Here is an 18383-nt window from a genome sequence, read left to right on the forward strand (position 1 = left end):
GAGAAGAGAGAGGAGGAGAGAAGAGAAGGAGAAGGAGAGAGAGAGAGAGAGAGAGAGAGAGATGAGAGAGAGAGAAGAGAGAGAGAGAGAGAGGAGAGAGAAGGAGGGAATAGAAGAGAGGCGTGTGTTGTTTCTATCCTACCATGATAGATGTGCCAGCGTTGGCAGATAAATCTTCTTTACGGCAATTCAAGTGCCATCGCACTCAACCACTCTCCCCACACATCTTTCCACGTTAATATGCCACACTGACACACACACACAAAGCGCACGCACACACACACACACACACACACACACACACACACACACACAACACACACACACAAGCGCACGCCACACACACACAAGCACATCCTCCATGAATATGCCAGCGGTTGTTATGTCGTGTATGATTCAAGTCTTGCACACATGAAAACACACACACAAGTGATCCAATAATTGATTGTGACTCATTGTGAATGTCAAAGGACGGTACAGCAGGTATATACAGGTGTGTAAAAGATGTGTCATGGTTGTATATAATTGTCTATTGTGGTTGTACTGTGGTTGTCTTGTGGTTTGTACTGTGGTTGTTTGTGTTTACTGTGGTTGTACTGTGGTTGTCTTGTGGTTGTACTGTGTGTCTTGTGGTTGTACTGTGTTGTTACTGTGGTTGTCTTGTGGTTGTACTGTGGTTGTACTGTGGTTGTTTGTGGTTGTACTGGTGGTTGTGCTGTGGTTGTCTTGTGGTTGTACTGTGGTTGTTTGTGGTTGTACTGTGGGTTGTACTGTGGGTTGTCTTGTGGATTGTGCACTTTCTAGAGAGAGACACCTGGCGACGCTGAGCAGCGCTGCCAAGAGCTCAACTCCCACTGGTCATGCATCACCTCCCAACAGGAGCAGGAGTTTGTCAACTGTGAGATATAGATTAGGATGTGTTGTGTGGCTGTGTTTGGTGTGTAGTCTACACTGCTATCTGCCCAGCAAGCTAGCCCCGTAGCAACGTCCACCGTCTACCGAAAAGCAGCACTGTAGAAACTTACTACACTCAATCTGAACGACTGATTAGTGTAGTGTTAGCTAGCTACTAGTTGTCTTTGCTGTCTTCGTATCCAAGATAATTGTTAGTTAGAGTGTGTAGTTTTAGAGTGATTATCTCAATTACCGAGGTTAGCTAGCCAGCTATTTGTCGTCCTTAACGTAGGAGACACTGCTAGCAGCCAACAGCTAGCCAACGTCTACCAATAGAACTTCCGCATCAACAACCCGGTCGCATTCCGCTTCGCTCCACAGGTAGTATCACATTTTCATTTCATTACAGTACACAACGGTTTGATTGTTTGATCGTAGCTAGCTTCATAGCTAGCTACATAGCCCGTCTTTGTATTCAAAGATAATTGTGTAGTCCCAGAGCGATTTTCTAGGTTAGCTAGCCAGCTATTGTCGTTCTTTTTAACGCATCGTAACGTAATCAACACTGCTAGCTAGCCAGCTATCCGCCGCCCGAATAGCAGCACTGTAGAAACTATTACACTCAACGGAACGACTTGATTAGTGTAGTGTCAACAACGCGAGCAACTGCCAGCTAGCCGTACAAAGTCAACACGCAGCCAGCTGCCAGCCTAGGGTCGCTCTTCACATACTTCTATGCATTTTAGATCATTTTAGTCAATAAGATTCTTGCACGTAACTGTAACTTTCCTGAACATGCGATGTAGTTCATTGTCAGTTCCTAATTCTCCTTTGTCATTAGCGTAGCCTCTGTCTGTAGGGCCTGTCAACGTATGGTGTTCTGTCTATCCTGTTCTCTCCTCTCTGCTAGTCAAGACTAACAGACGCTCCACACCGCGTGCCGCGGCCACCCCTAATCTGTGTGGTCCCAAGCGCGCGACCTCACTCGTGAGTTCCAGTCTCCGGTAGCCTCTGAACTGCCGATCTGCGGCAACAAGGCAAGAGTCAATCTCAGGCCTGTATGCCTCCTCCAGTCGGCCCTCGACTCTGCTTGGACTGACGGAAACATGGATTCACCACAGAATAACACATGCTAGCTCCTGGCTCTCTCTTCGTCCGCCCACGGACTGATGGAGTGGGTGGGCGTGTCGCCACAGCCGCCGAGAGCTTCTGTCAGCGTGGTGGGTGGCACCTGGGATGCCTCATCTCTCCCAGTGGTCATTCTCTCTTCTTTCCCCCTTACCCATCTGGTCCTATTCGCCTCCTTGAATTCCATGCTGTGTCAATTACCAGCCCTTTCATAGCTTAAACACATCCTATCATTTATCGCTCCCCAGGTTCGCTCTCGCCCCCCCCCCAGGAGAGTTCCTCAAATGAGCTGGACTGCCGTTGATAGCCCTTTTCCCCTGGAAGACGGCTCCACCTGTCCAAGTTCTGGGGCAGACTTTAACCCCCCACGTCTACCTTTGACTCATTCCTCTCTGCCTCCTTCTTTCCACTCCTCTCCTCTTTTTGAAGCCTCCTAGCTGACTCTCTAGCTCTCCTCTCCCCTACTCAACAAGGCAGGCCAATATCTCGTCTCGACCTCATCTTTACTAGAGTGCTGTTCTTCCACTAACCTCATTGCAACTCCCCTCCAAGTCTCCCGACTCATCTACCGTTTATCTTTTGCCCTCTCGCTCTCATCCAACACTTCCCAGCACTGCCCCTACTCGGATGGTATCCCGGCCGTCCCCACTAACCCCACCTCTCGCTTCTCCCGTCTCCGCCGTACCCTCTCCTGCTTCATCATGCCTATCATCTGCTTCCCTCTGCTCAATACTTCTGCCAAACCTATCTCCCTCTGATCTCTCTTTGGCCTCGCTTCCCAACCCTCCTCTCCTCCCTTTGCTGCATCCCTTTGACGTCTCGTATGTGCCGCCGTATCCTCCAGGCCGGCTGGTCCGTCCCCCGCGCTCCGTGGCTCGACGACTCATTGGCGAGCTCACAGAACAGGGCTCGGGCAGCTCGAGCGGAAAATGGAGGAAAACTCGGTCCTCCCGCGGAACCTGGGCATCCTTTCACTCCCTCCTCCTCTACATTTCCTCTTCTGTGCTCTGCTGCTAAAGCCACTTTCTACCCACTTCAAGATTCCACACGCATCTAGCCCTACCTAGGAAGCTCTTTGCCACGTTCTCCTCCCTCCTGAATCCTCTCCCCGTCCCGGCCCCCCCCTCCCCCCCCCCCCCCACCCCCCTCTCCCTGCAGATGGACTTCCGTCAACGCAATTGTTTGAAAAGAAGGTCACGACATCCGATTCCTCGTTTGCTAAGTCAAACGACACCGCTGGTTCTGCTCACACTGCCTACCCTTTGCTCTGACTCTTTCTCCCCTCTCTCTCCAGTGAAATCTTCCGCGTCTAGGTTTGCACACATCTCAGGAGGGATTTTGTCCCACTCCTCTTTGCAGATCTTCTTCAAGTCATTAAGGTTTTGAGGCTGACGTTTGGCAACTCGAACCTTCAGCTCCCTCCACAGATTTTCTATGGGATTAAGGTTTGGAGACTGGCTAGGCCACTCCAGGACCTTAATGTGCTTCTTCTTGAGCCACTCCTTTGTTGCCTTGGCCGTGTGTTTTGGGTCATTGTCATGCTGGAATACCCATCCACGACCCATTTTCAATGCTCTGGCTGAGGGAAGGAGGTTCTCACCCAAGATTTGACGGTACATGGCCCCGTCCATCGTCCCTTTGATGCGGTGAAGTTGTCCTRTCCCCTTAGCAGAAAAACACCCCTAAAGCATAATGTTTCCACCTCCATGTTTGACGGTGGGGATGGTGTTCTTGGGGTCATAGGCCGCATTCCTCCTCCTCCAAACACAGCGAGTTGAGTTGATGCCAAAGAGCTCAATTTTGGTCTCATCTGACCACAACACTTTCACCCAGTTGTCCTCTGAGTCATTCAGATGTTCATTGGCAAACTTCAGACGGGCATGTATATGTGCTTTCTTGAGCAGGGGGACCTTGCGGGCGCTGCAGGATTTCAGTCCTTCACGGCGTAGTGTGTTACCAATTGTTTTCTTGGTGACTATGGTCCCAGCTGCCTTGAGATCATTGACAAGATCCTCCCGTGTAGTTCTGGGCTGATTCCTCCGCGTTCTCATGATCATTGCAGCTCCACGAGGTGAGATCTTGCATGGAGCCCCAGGCCGAGGGAGATTGACAGTTCTTTTGTGTTTCTTCCATTTGCGAATAATCGCACCAACTGTTGTCACCTTCTCACCAAGCTGCTTGGCGATGGTCTTGTAGCCCATTCCAGCCTTGTGTAGGTCTACAATCTTGTCCCTGACATCCTTGGAGAGCTCTTTGGTCTTGGCCATGGTGGAGAGTTTGAAATCTGATTGATTGATTGCTTCTGTGGACAGGTGTCTTTTATACAGGTAACAAACTGAGATTAGGAGCACTCCCTTTAAGAGTGTGCTCCTAATCTCAGCTCGTTACCTGTATAAAAGACACCTGGGAGCCAGAAATCTTTCTGATTGAGATGGGGTCAAATACTTATTTCCCTCATTAAAATGCAAATCAATTTATAATATTTTTGACATGCGTTTTTCTGGATGTTTTTGTTGTTATTCTGTCTCTCATTGTTCAAATAAACCTACCATTAAAATGTTAGACTGATCATTTCTTTGTCAGTGGGCAAACGTACAAAATCAGCAGGGGATCAAATACTTTTTTCCCTCACTGTATATATATATATATAAAAAAACGTCCTGGTCTCAAAATGTACCATCCAGTATGTGCTTACCAGATATGTGCAGGCTGTTGTGTGAGCATAAATCTTCAATTTGCATGTTGTTTTGTGTGTGAGTGAGTGCGTGTATACCTCTCGGTGCGGTTGGACTGGCGTCGGCAGGGCACGGTGTTGCGTACACAGGTTCCCGTGTCGGGGTCCACGTTCTCTACGATGACGAAGGGCCTCTCCTCCAGAGTGGCTACCGTCAGGTGGCGATCATCTGATACCGGCTCGAGAAAACTGCCATATCGAGGCCACACCGGATAACGCACCTGGAGGATACCCCGCTCTAATGTCCCCACCTGGGGGGAGTGGCGGGCGGGCGGGGGGGGTAGCGAGAGAGAGAGAGGTTTGAGGGAGAGAGAGAGAGAGAAAGAGGTTGAGGGAGAGAGAGAGAGAGAGAGAGAGAGAGAGAGAGAGAGAGAGAGAGAGAGGAGCGAGAGGAGAGAGAGAGAGAGAGAGAGAGAGAGATGGCAGAGTTAGAGAGATAGAGGGAGAGGAGATGGCAGAGTTAGAGAGATAGGGGGAGAGGGTAGGAAGAGAGAGAGATGGCAGTTAGAGAGAGAGAGAAGAGAGAGAGAGTAGGAAAGAGAGAGAGATGGCAGAGTTAGAGAGATAGAGGGAGAGAGAGAGTGGCAGAGTTAGAAAGATAGAGAGAGAGAGGAGTAGGAAGAGAGAGAGAGATGGCAGAGTTAGAGAGGTAGAGAGAGAGAGTAGGAAGAGAGGGGTGGCAGAGTTAGAGAGATAGAGAGAGAGAGTAGGAAGAGAGGGTGGCAGAGTTAGAGAGAATAGAGGGAGAGAGTAGGAAGAGAGAGAGGTGGCAGAGTTAGAGAGATAGAGGGAGAGAGTAGGAAGAGAGAGAGGTGGCAGAGTTAGAGAGATAGAGGGAGAGAGAGATGGCAGAGTTAGAGAGATAGAGGGAGAGAGAGGGACAGAATGAGTAGGAGGAAGAGTACATGAAAGTGGATTAAACTCAGTGCTGTAGATCTGAGACGGGCTGATCCAGGATTGTGACCCAGAGCCGAGCTCCGACGCAATGATCCCAGGTTAAGAACCTGCCCTCGCTTAACCCTATTGGGGCTCCATTTGTCACCCAGCATCCCGTCCCTGGAGCTCCCCACTCCATCCCCCCAGTCATAGCTCTGCTGATTTATACACAGCAAATTCTCCAGTGTTAAATCAAAACTAAGAATGTTAAATGAACACTGAAAGTGTGGACCTGTATAGACACTGGAAAGTGTTAAATGAACACTGAAAGTGTGGACCTGTAAAGACACTGGAAAGTGTTAAATTAACACTGAAAGTGTGGACCTGTATAGACACTGGAAAGTGTTAAATGAACACACTACTTACTACTACTACTACTACTTAGTGTAAAACCTTATTTCCCAGAATGCCTTTTCGAGCTAATTGTAGAGTTACCACCCAGGACAGTATTTGTTAGTGACAGAGACATCATTGTTGCATTAATCACTTGTTTGTCCTTGGGACGTTACCAAGTGAGATCCTGAGCGAATATGTTATTTTGTAGATTTTCAAAATATGTATTTCATAAGGCCTTATTTTGAGGGACTACAATCTAAACATAACAAGCAACTCTGTAAATGTTGGATTACCACTCCTTGGTGTAAAATAACCCCATTGTTGGTGTTAATAACCAGAGTTGAACCAAAACCACGCCCTACTTTATCATATTTCCCAGCATGCTCTACTGCAGGTTGGTTTTAAGAATTGTTTGTTTCAGTATCTATGTTTTTGCATGTACATTGATGGATTAATTCATCTTATGCTTCTCGAATATAAACAACATACATTTTCTAAACTAATGCAATATGTAAAATTGATTTTTTTTTGTAACCGCTACTGAAATGGTTGTTCCAGTTTATAAGATATCGGAGCTCTCAATCCAAGTTTAAATTGGAATTACATATGACTTTACAAACTAATATCATGTATGTTGGGTTGTACAAATTCCTCAGACAATGGTTAATTTAACCATGAACTGGGATTTTATTCACTTTAATTCTGGTTTGACTGAGCTGCTGGGTCTTTATTTGATGTAGTCCGTGTGGATTTTCTGTATTTATTTTGGCCACCGTTCAGAGAGAAAGTCATTACTGTTGATCATGTTACATTTTCTTTTAATGTTATTGCACATTACATATTCTAATAAAAAACAGATTAACTTCATTTTTGACATATTGCAACAAAGTGGTTACTATTAGGGTTGTGGCGGTCACAAAGTTAATTAACAGAAACACATTTAGCCTCTCCTGGCTTCCAAACATAGCCTCTCCTGGCTTCCATTTTAAAAACTCTAATAAATCCATGTAATATAGCCTACACCATCACAATACATCCATTATTTATTTTAAACAGGTCTAAAGCAGCATGACATTAAGAAAATGTAGTCTATTTCAGAAGAACAGAATAGCGTACTCTGAGTTGTCCTTATGTTAGGTCCTGATGTGGCTATGCCAAATGGCTGTGGGCTACACTAGTTCATTTACCAGACAAGATTTGCTTATAATTCCATGGCATTATTTTATAGTATGAAGAATACAATTAAACAAAGCTGAATAAAATATATTGGCTGCAAATGATTTGAGGCTGTGCACATGCTGCTATTCTGTGTTGAGCTGTTAACAAAGAAACAGGTTCTCCTATATGCTTCATTTAGAGTTATGAATGTAACTTTAGTTGTTCTACAAACATTGGGCTATATGTTTAGATTTTTAATACATTGTAAGGCTGCATGATGAAAGACTAATGATGATTTGAAAAAAGTCACTTGAAAGGCATGAGCTCTGCTTTGTTTTTTGCGCAGGCTGCACACACTCCAATAGTCTCTCATTCACAATTTCACAAGCACTTGATAATGCCTCGAATTTCACGGTGGAATCCCCTTTGTGGTGGTAATGCACCCTAAAAAAAAACATGCCTTTTGCGGCCCGGAGTGGTGTGTTGTGCTCTTCTCCCTGCGTGTGCTGCGCAATCGGAAGCGCCTCTCGCTCACATGACTCTCTGTCACGTGATCTGATCTTTCTCACAGGCTACAAAACAAGACAGACACATCAGGGACGCAACTGCGCGCGTCCTTATCCAATCGGGAGGCGCATATTGGAAGAACTGTCCACATTTACTTTTCGTCAGCCAACAAGATGAGTAGGACAAACGAAAATCAAAAGCAATAGCCTATTTAAATCTACTATCCCCCATAGTACAAAAGTCGAACCTATGCTATTCTGTATGAGAAATACATATTCCAAACATAATCTGGGACAGTTGTGGGATGTGATAGATCCCAAATTAATACAACCACTAGCATGAAATAAACGTTTATGCAATGTGGCTGACACAACAGATCAGAATGTTTTGCTTAAAATGTTTGATAAACTGTGAGGCTTTTTCTTCACATTATAAGCACAGCAATGTGCACATGGTAGCAGGCTATAAGCGCAAATGTTCCATTAGCGGAAAACACAATTACCATATATTGTAAAAGTAAATTTTTATGGTGAAAATTATCTTCCCCAAAATTGAAACTTACGCGCTGCTTATACAGTCGAAGTCGGAAGTTTACATACACATAGGATGGAGTCATTAAAACTCGTTTTTCAACCACTCCACAAGTTTCTTGTTAAACAAATTATAGTTTTGGCAAGTCGGTTAGGACATCTACTTTGTGAACGACACAAGTCATTTTTGCAACAGTTGTTTACAGACAGACTATTTCACTTATAATTCACTGTATCACAATTCCAGTGGGTCAGACGTTTACAGACACCAAGTTGACTGTGCTTTAAACAGCTTGGAAAATTCCAGAAAATGATGTCATGGCTTTAGACGCTTCTGATAAACTAATTGACGTCATTTGAGTCAATTGGGGGTGTACCTGTGGATGTATTTCAAGGCCTACCTTCAAACTCAATGCCTCTTTGCTTGACATCATGGGAAAATCAAAAGAAATCAGCCAAGACCTCCACAAAATTGTAGACCTCCACAAGTCTGGTTCATCCTTGGGAGCAATTTCCAAATGCCTGAAGGTACCACGTTCATCTGTACAAACAATAGTACGCAACTGTAAACACCATGGGACCACGCAGCCATCATACCGCTCAGGAAGGAGACACGCTCTGTCTCCTAGAGATGAATGTACTTTGGTGCAAAAAGTGCAAATAAATCCCAGAACAACAGCAAAGGACCTTGTGAAGATGCTGGAGGAAACCGGTACAAAGGTATCTATATCCACAGTAAAACGATTCCTATATCGACATAACCTGAAAGGCCATTCAGCAAGGAAGAAACCACTGCTCCAAAACCGCCATAAAAAGCAAGACTATGGTTTGCAACTACACATGGGGACAAAGATTGTACTTTTTTGGAGAAATGTCCTCTGGTCTGATGAAACAAAAATCGGACTGTTTGGCCATAATGACCATCGTTATGTTTGGTGGAAAAAGGGGGAAGCTTGCAAGCCGAAGAACACCATCCCAACTGTGAAGCACAGGGGTGGCAGCATCATGTTGTGGGGTTGCTTTGGTGCAGGGGGGACTGTGGCACTTCACAAAATAGATGGCATCATGAGGCAGGAAAATTATGTGGATATATTGAAGCAACATATCAAGACWTCAGTCAGAAGTTAAAGATTGGTCGCAAATGGGTCTTCCAAATGGACAATGACCCCAAGCATACTTCCAAAGCTGTGGCAAAATGGCTTAAGGACACAAAGTCAATGTATCGGAGTGGCCATCAGAAATCCCTGACCTCAATCCTATAGAACATTTGTTGGCAGAACTGAAAAAGCGTGTGCGAGCGAGGAGGCCTACAAACCTGACTCAGTTACACCAGCTCTGTCAGGAGGAATGGGCCACAATTCACCCTACTTATTGTGGGAAGCTTGTGGAAGGCTACCCAAAACGTTTGACCCAAGTTAAACAATTTAAAGGTAATGCTACCAAAAACGAATTGAGTGTATGTAAACTTCTGACCCACTGGGAATGTTGATTTACATTTACATTTAAGTCATTTAGCAGACGCTCTTATCCAGAGCGACTTACAAATTGGTGCATTCACCTTATGATATCCAGTGGAACAACCACTTTACAATAGTGCATCTAACTCTTTTAAGGGGGGGGTTAGAGGATTACTTATCCTATCCTAGGTATTCCTTAAAGAGGTGGGTTTCAGGTGTCTCCGGAAGGTGGTGATTGACTCCGCTGACCTGGCGTCGTGAGGGAGTTTGTTCCACCATTGGGGTGCCAGAGCAGCGAACAGTTTTGACTGGGCTGAGCGGGAACTGTACTTCCTCAGAGGTAGGGAGGCGAGCAGGCCAGAGGTGGATGAACGCAGTGCCCTTGTTTGGGTGTAGGGCCTGATCAGAGCCTGAAGGTACGGAGGTGCCGTTCCGTGATGAAAGAAATAAAAGCTGAAAGAAATAATTCTCTCTACTATCATTCTGACATTTCACATCCTTAAAATAAAGTGGTGATCCTAACTGACCTAGGGAATTTTTACTAGGATTAAATGTCAAGAATTGTAAAAAACTGAGTTTAAATGTATTTGGCTAAGGTGTATGTAAACTTCCGACTTCAACTGTATATGCCAGTTAGTCTCTACACCCCTTGTAAAGCTGATTAATGTGCTTAATTTTAAGAAGTTATTTGGCTGCTTTAGTTGTGATACAAACCTTATTAAATATAAGCAATGTGCTTAGTATTAGGAAAGTTGAGAAATACATTTCATAGGCCTAGTCTATAGAAAGCTGATGGGATCCTCCTCTTTCTATTAGCAGCCATCACTGTTTCTCCCTCAACTGCATAGCCTATAGAAATGTTGCGCAACATGAGCTCATGGGCTCTCATTAAGTGTTTGATTAGATTTTCAAATACATTTGCATTTATGTCAGAGGGATTAGAGGGACAATAGAGTGCTGAGTACCAGGTAGTTAGCAAGTTTGGTAGGCTACTAATGACCAGCAGCAGCATCAGAGCTTGGAGAAGCCTAATTATCATGACTAAACAGCCACGTGGAATTTGACTACCTTCCTGACTCATGACCAACAGCCCAAGTTACTGTCTTATTGGGGAAATCACAGTGGACTTTGCATAGGTTTTTAAGAAATTCATACACTTCTGTAAGCTTCATGAAAGCTACACAAATGGCAGTGTTTGACCATGACATGTGATTACAATTCAACAGAACAGATGAACAGGAATGACATTTACTCTCATGGGTTGCCAAAAAAACTCCCTGAAAGCCATGCCCCTACTAAGCCAAGCAACAAACCAAACTTGCTTTTTTTTATGTATAAATAAAGAACTGACCAACCCAGTAGTTGGGTCATTGAAACAACACATATTTGTTGGTGTAAGGCCTCAAAATAAGGCATTATGAAATACATATTGTATTAAATGTTTATATTTTATACAACGGGGGTCTATTCCTGAATGCTGATTGGTTAAAACCGCATTCCCAGACGATATCTATTCTACAAGTTACCACCGGCTAAATCTATGACGTTAAAATGCCTAATTACTCTGTTCCATCTGACTGTGCAATCCACTGTCTCATCAGCCCAGCGAGGCAACTTGATATCCACTATAAAAAGCACCTAGACATTATCTCACATTTCTTTTAGACTAGCATTTCATTTTCAACAGCGGAGATTTGTATAAACTTTGCTGTCTGTCTCTCTGAAATTTGCAACATTGTTTCAATATTCAACACCAGATGTCCCATAGTAATGAATGTGTCAGGGTCCGGACGTGACAGAGAGGCAGGCATCTTTTCTCAGCCAGTTGAAATCATGAATCAGCATAATTTTTTATACACATACAAAGAACTATCAATAGAAAACAGGTCAAATTAAATGATGTGCTGCTAGTTTGCTGTCTTTCCAGCTTCAGTTAGAAGTGATTATTGTGTTAGCTGTGTTGTTGGCTAGCTCCTCTGAACAACAATGTCCTGAGGAGAGAGCACATTAAACCAGGCAAAAGTGTGCCTCATTAGCTAATTGTTATGGATGTATCAAAATAAATTTCACTAAAAAACAGCTTAAACAAACGCAATTGCAGCTATTTTGCTGTTATTCAGGCTGCACTGTTTGACGTGACTGTAAATTAGCAATAGTTGGCTAGCTAGCAAGCAAGAGATAAGAACATGGCCAGCCAGTATGGCAATGGAACATTTCGAACCAACAACTGGGTCGCGTCCACAGATACAGAACAAAAAGACTGAACTTTTGTGTCTCTGGTAACCGAACTGATAGAATGAACGACCAGCCGGCTTGGGTAGCAACCCCAGATTAGTGTCAGAACAATTTTTTCCCCCACCTTTATTTAACCAGGGAGGCCAGTTGAGAACAAGTTCTCATTTACAACTGCGACCTGGCCAAGATAAAGCAAAGCAGTGYGACAAAAACAACAACACAGAGTTACACATGGGATAAACAAATGTACAATCAATAACACAATAGAAAAATCTGTATACAGTGTGTGCAAATGAAGTAAGGAGGTAAGGCAATAAATAGGCTAATAGTTTATATTGTGGTGGCATGAAATAATATGAATAAATTAATAAAAATAACAGTGATAATGCCCAAGAAGCCAGTGTTTTGAGGCTATATTGACAGAGTTTGCCAGCCCTCAACTTTGTCTCGGGCCTAAGAACACCCACACCAGCATTTCCTCCAAACACCAGCTTCTCAAGGATTACTACTTAAGTAATAATGACACATTCATTTAGGAACTTTCTTACTGAAGTCCCCAGGATAGAAATTGGATGTATGCAACAATAATCGTCTGTCACTAATAATTCAGTCATGGGTGGTAACTCTACAATTCACTCGAAAGGCAAAGCATTCTGGGAAATATGCCAATAAAGCTTTAGTGTTAATTCAACACAGTTAATGTCTATCAAGGTCCACACTTTCAGTGTTAATGTAACCAATAGCCTCACAGACTCACGTCACAATTAGATGTTCATCCATGTTTCTCAAATGCAAATTTGAAATTGTTCCAAATTTCAAAGTATTTAAGGTTAAGTTCAGGCATCAACTCCACATTTCAAGTATTTAAGGTTAAGTTCAGGCATCAACTCCATTCAAAGTATTAAGGTTAAGTCAGGCATTAACTCCACATTTCAAAGTATTTAAGGTTAAGTTCAGGCATTAACTCCACATTTCAAAGTATTTAAGGTTAAGTTCAGGCATAACTCCACATTTCAAAGTATTTAAGGTTAAGTTCAGCATCAACTCCACATTTCAAAGTATTTAAGGTTAAGTTCAGGCATTAACTCCACATTTCAAAGTATTTAAGGTTAAGTTCAGGCATCAACTCCACATTTCAAAGTATTTAAGGTTAAGTTCAGGCATCAACTCCACATTTCAAAGTATTTAAGGTTAAGTTCAGGCATCAACTCCACATTTCAAAGTATTTAAGAGTTAAGTTCAGGCATCAACTCCACATTTCAAAGTATTTAAGGTTAAGTTCAAGCATCAACCACATTTCAAAGTATTTAAGGTTAAGTTCAGGCATCAACTCCAATTTCAAAGTATTTAAGGTTAAGTCAGGCATTAAACTCCACATTCAAAGTATTTAAGGTTAAGTCAGGCATCAACTCCACATTTCAAAGTATTTAAGGTTAAGTTCAGGCATCAATCCACATTTCAAAGTATTTAAGGTTAAGTTCAGGCATCAACTCCACATTTTTAAGGTTAAGGTTAAAAGTTTGGGATAGGCTTAAAACAAAAATCTTCAAAATCAACTTTCGATCACTGGATTCAAACATACACCAGAGGATGTCCCAGACCCCAGGGGACCCCAGGGACCCAGGGACCTGGCTGAATGTAACACAGGGATGCTGGCCCCATGTTGGCTCCAACGCTTCCCACAGTTGTGTCAAGTTGGCTGGATCTCCTTGGGTGGTGGACCCTTATTGATACAACTGGGAATCACAGGTGGACTGGCTGAATGTAACACAGGGGGATTTACTAGCATATAACAAAGTACAAATAGCTACAACACTATTGAAAGACATAGTAGAGTGTAAATAACCCACACTATTGTGTCTGACTATGAATCTCAATGCTGTTTTGAACTGCTATGAACTTTTCTCTGGCAGTTTTTTAAATTAATCACTTTTACAACATCCTTACCCCCCCCCCTTTAAACTTTATCTATCTTCCCTGCCCCCTCCCTTTATACTCTCTCTATCTTCCCTTCCCCACGGGAGGAAGAAAATAGGAAAGAGAGAGGGAGTAGGATGATGTTTCCCCTGACTTAGTAAAAACATTAGATAGGATGATGGTTCCCTGACTTAGTAAAACATTAGATAGGATGATGGTTCCCCTGACTTTAAAACATTAGATAGGATGATGGTTCCCCTGACTTAGTAAAACATTAATAGGATGATGGTTCCCCTGACTTAGTAAAACATTAATAGGATGATGGTTCCCCTGACTTAGTAAAACATAGATAGGATTGGTTCCCCTACTAGTAAAACATAGATAGATGAGTTCCCCTGACTTAATAAAACATTAGATAGGATGATGGTTCCCCTGACTTAGTAAAAATAGATAGGATGATGGTTCCCCGACTTAGTAAAACATTAGATAGGATGATGGTTCCCCCTGACTTAGTAAAACATTAGATAGGATGAGGTTCCCCTGACTTAGTAAAACATTAGATAGGATGATGGTTCCCTGACTTAGTAAAACATTAGATAGGATGATGGTTCCCCTGACTTATAAAACATTAGATAGGATGATGGTTCCCCTGACTTAGTAAAACATTAGCGTGAGTGCTGTCAGTGTGTCAAAAAGAGAGGGTATGAAATGGCATGTCACACCACAAACACATATACACTGAGTAAACCAAACATTAGGAACACCTTCCTAGTATTGAGTTGCACCCCTCCACACCCCCATCTCAGAACAGCTTCAATTCGTCGGAAATGGACTCTACAAGGTGTCGAAAAACATTCCACAGGGATGCTGGCCCATGTTGACTCCAATGCTTCCCACAGTTGTGTCAAGTTGGCTGGATGTCCTTGGGTGGTGGACCATTCTTGATACACACAGGAAACTGTGAGCGTGAAAAACCCAGCAGCGGCACCTACTACAATACCTCATTCAAAGGCACTTAAATATTTTGTCTTGCCCATTCCCCTGTGAATGGCACACATACACAATCTATGTCTCAATTGTCTCAAGGCTTAAAAATCCTTCTTTAACCTGTCTCCTCCCCTTATCTACACTGATGAAGTGGATTTAACAAGTGACATCAATAAGGGACATAGCTTTCACCTGGAGTCACCTGGTCAGTCTGTCATGGAAAGAGCAGGTGTTCTTAATGTTTTGTCCACTCAGTGTACAAGTGCCCGCTGCCACGTTCTCACTGACGAATGAGCTAGATGACATGGGGCAGTGAATGACTGTGGGAACTCCGGAGCATTGCCAGACTTTGTGTTCGGTCTGCACAGTCACGAAACACACGCACACAAACACACCTGCCAGCCAGTGACAGTGATAAAGTAGTCTTGCTGTGGCAGGCAGAATAAATGAGTTCAACAGTAGCAGTGAGATTACTCTTTGTAGACCTACACCCTCTCTGGCTACCCTTGGGAGACAGTGTGTGTGTGCGTGTGCGTACCCTTGGGAGACAGGTGTGGTGTGTGCTGTTGCGTACCCTTGGAAGACAGGTGTGTGTGCGTGTGCTACCCTTGGAGACAGGTGTGTGTGTGTGGTGTGCGTGTGCTACCCTTGGGAGACAGGTGTGTGTGTGCATGTGCGTACCCTTGGAGACAGGTGTGTGTGTGTGCGTGTGCGTACCCTTGGGAGACGGTGTGTGTGTGCGTGTGCTGTGCGTACCCTTGGGAGACAGGTGTGTGTGTGCTGTGCGTACCCTTGGGAGACAGGGTGTGTGTGCGTGTGCGTACCCTTGGGAGAAGGTGGTGTGTGCGTGTGCGTACCCTTGGGAGACAGGTGTGTGTGTGCGTGTGCATACCCTTGGGAGACAGGTGTGTGTGTGTGCTGTGCGTGCGTACCCTTGGGAGACAGGTGTGTGTGTGTGCGTGTGCGTACCCTTGGGAGACAGGTGTGTGTGTGCGTGTGCATACCCTTGGGAGACAGGTGTGTGTGTGCGTGTGCGTACCCTTGGGAGACAGGTGTGCGTGTGCGTACCCTTGGGAGACAGGTGTGTGTGTTGCGTGTGCGTGTGCGCTACCCTTGGGAGAAGGGCGGGACACCGCCATGGGAGAACAGTACACCACATCATCAGCAACACTGGTAGTTTGTAATAACCGGATGAAACAATGTATTGATTACATCATGTATGCAAGTTATTTTGAGGCAGGGCATGCAATATGGCAGTGCTGGGTGGTTGTTCATGGTCCACACGCACACACACACACACACTCGTTCAGTACCTTGTCCCACTGTCTGTCTCTGTTCAGAGCGATGATGACCATGGAAGGGTTTGTCAGGTAACCATCGTTATTAAACGACAGGTCCTATGCTCCCATGTCACGTTCAGCATGTGTCTAGAACACAGACACACACACGTTCAGTATGTCTACTGCTACGACAAACAACACACACACACGTTCAGTATGTCTACTGCTACGACAAACACACCACACGTTCAGTATGTCTACTGCTATGACAACCACAACACACGTTCATATGCTACTGCTACGACAAAACACACACACACACGTTCAGTATGTCTACTGCTACGACAAACACACACACAACGTTCAGTATGTCTACTGCTACAACAAACACCACACACACACGTTCAGTATGTCTACTGCTACGACAAACACACACACACACGTTCAGTATGTCTACTGCTACGACAAACACACACACACGTTCAGTATGTCTTACTGCTACACAAACATAGACACTCAAACACAGAGCGAGGGGGTGTGACCTCACACTCACCTGAACAGTGTGTTGTTGTTGATATGTGTAACTGGTGTGTTGCAGTCGCTGTGTCCCTCGGGAACGAACCCCTGATGCCTCTTGAAACTCTCCGCCCCTTTGGCCACTATGGCCACTCCCTCTCTGACCCGCTGCCTCAGGCTCTTCCTCCATTGGTCGGTGATGACGCCAATCACTCCTATGGGGAAGCTGCTAGGTGAAGGGCTCTCTGTGTTGCCCAACGCGAGGGAGGGGAGGATCCAGATGTAGCCAGGCCCCAATAGACCCACCTCCCCTGCTACCTGGAACAGGTACTGGGCCTCTTCATGGGAGCAGTAGGCTACGAGTACCTGGGAATCAATCTAGAGGGAGAGACAGATATGGGAGTGTAGCCAGTATCTAATATTAACCTCTGACATCTAAGCCTGTGGAACAGTTATATCACAACCCTTAACCCTTGCCCTATCGAGTGCAGTCTATTCATGTCAAGGGAAGCCAGGCTTCCCTAAAAAAAATGAACAGAGAAAAATAATACAAAATATATATTCARTCATTTATCTTCCGTCTCTCTGTGTTTCATAATTGTCCTTCAATTCGCAAGAGGCTGAATATATCTCACCGGAAAAAGCATCCAAGCGAGCGAAACAGTGCCCCTCTGTCTCTGTATGTGTAGCCCATCTATCTGATGCTGTCTGGTCAAAAAAGAGTATGACAATGTTGCCACCGGTAGCATTGAATGCAAGGGAAGCCAGCGAGCATTTGGCCTCCCTTCATGAAACAACATGAAGTTATAGCCAATCAGTGTTAAGCTTAACTTAGTGAGCTCAACTGTGAATGGTCCTGGCGCTCCAAAAAAAGTGTCTARGGACCAATCGCATCACATCAAAAGCCAAATGTCATTCACAGAAAAAAAWTKAATTGYTACATCTCGTTGTGTTGYTGTCCTCATGTGGCTAGCTAGCTGGATAAAATTGACCCTTTCCTAAATTAGCCATGGGATAGAGATAGGGATTTGAACTTGTGGTTTTACTTAATATCTCYGTACTGGCCAACAATTATAACAGCGATTCTAGTCCAATCATTAATTCATATATTGTGTCCCTGGCTTGAGAGGATGGAAGTTCAATACGTAGCTAGATGTAGAAGGCTAATGTTAACTAGCTAATGTTGCCCATGAATGGAAGTTAGACTAGCGAGCAAGCATTTTAGCCACGTAGTCTAGGACAACAAAAACTAAAAGCCTGTACTGTATGACAGACTCAAAGAATGTTTCGGCAACATGAAAGAGAGGAGGACGGTATCTCTACAAGCAGGGTGAGTCAACATGTTTTTTCGACTTGCAAGCACGCACGCACGCACACACACACACACACAGAAATCAGTTCCATGGACAGCCACATCATATTTAGCTTACGTTGAATAGACTAGATTTTGGTATCTTTTAGTTGTCAATGTATTAGACTAACATTAACTTGCTTGACCATGCTGTAGGTCATGTAACTTTGTTACATACAATATGCTTTGTGGACTTCACCAGACAGAGGTTAATCTCCGGTTTTGTGATGAAACAAAGGTGTGGTTGAATTTATTCTGCCACTGTGTCTTCTTATTGTCTCGGCCTTAGGCCTATATATCACAGTAGGAAGGCATATGAACTAACAGGTTATAGAGCAAACACAAACTACAAAATAGGTTGTAATGTGTTTTTGTCCTGGCTTGGCTTCCCCAGTGATTTTACCCACACACCACTAC

The 18383-nt window shown here is 44.2% G+C and overlaps 1 pseudogene; it reads right to left on the reverse strand.

Annotated features, from left to right (window-relative positions):
• Positions 1–18383, reverse strand: part of LOC111977535 (glutamate receptor ionotropic, NMDA 2C-like) — a 71907-nt pseudogene that overhangs the window by 22626 nt on the left and 30898 nt on the right.

This window comes from Salvelinus sp. IW2-2015, linkage group LG18 (genome assembly GCF_002910315.2).
Source record: "Salvelinus sp. IW2-2015 linkage group LG18, ASM291031v2, whole genome shotgun sequence".
NCBI classification, from domain to species: Eukaryota; Metazoa; Chordata; class Actinopteri; order Salmoniformes; family Salmonidae; genus Salvelinus; species Salvelinus sp. IW2-2015.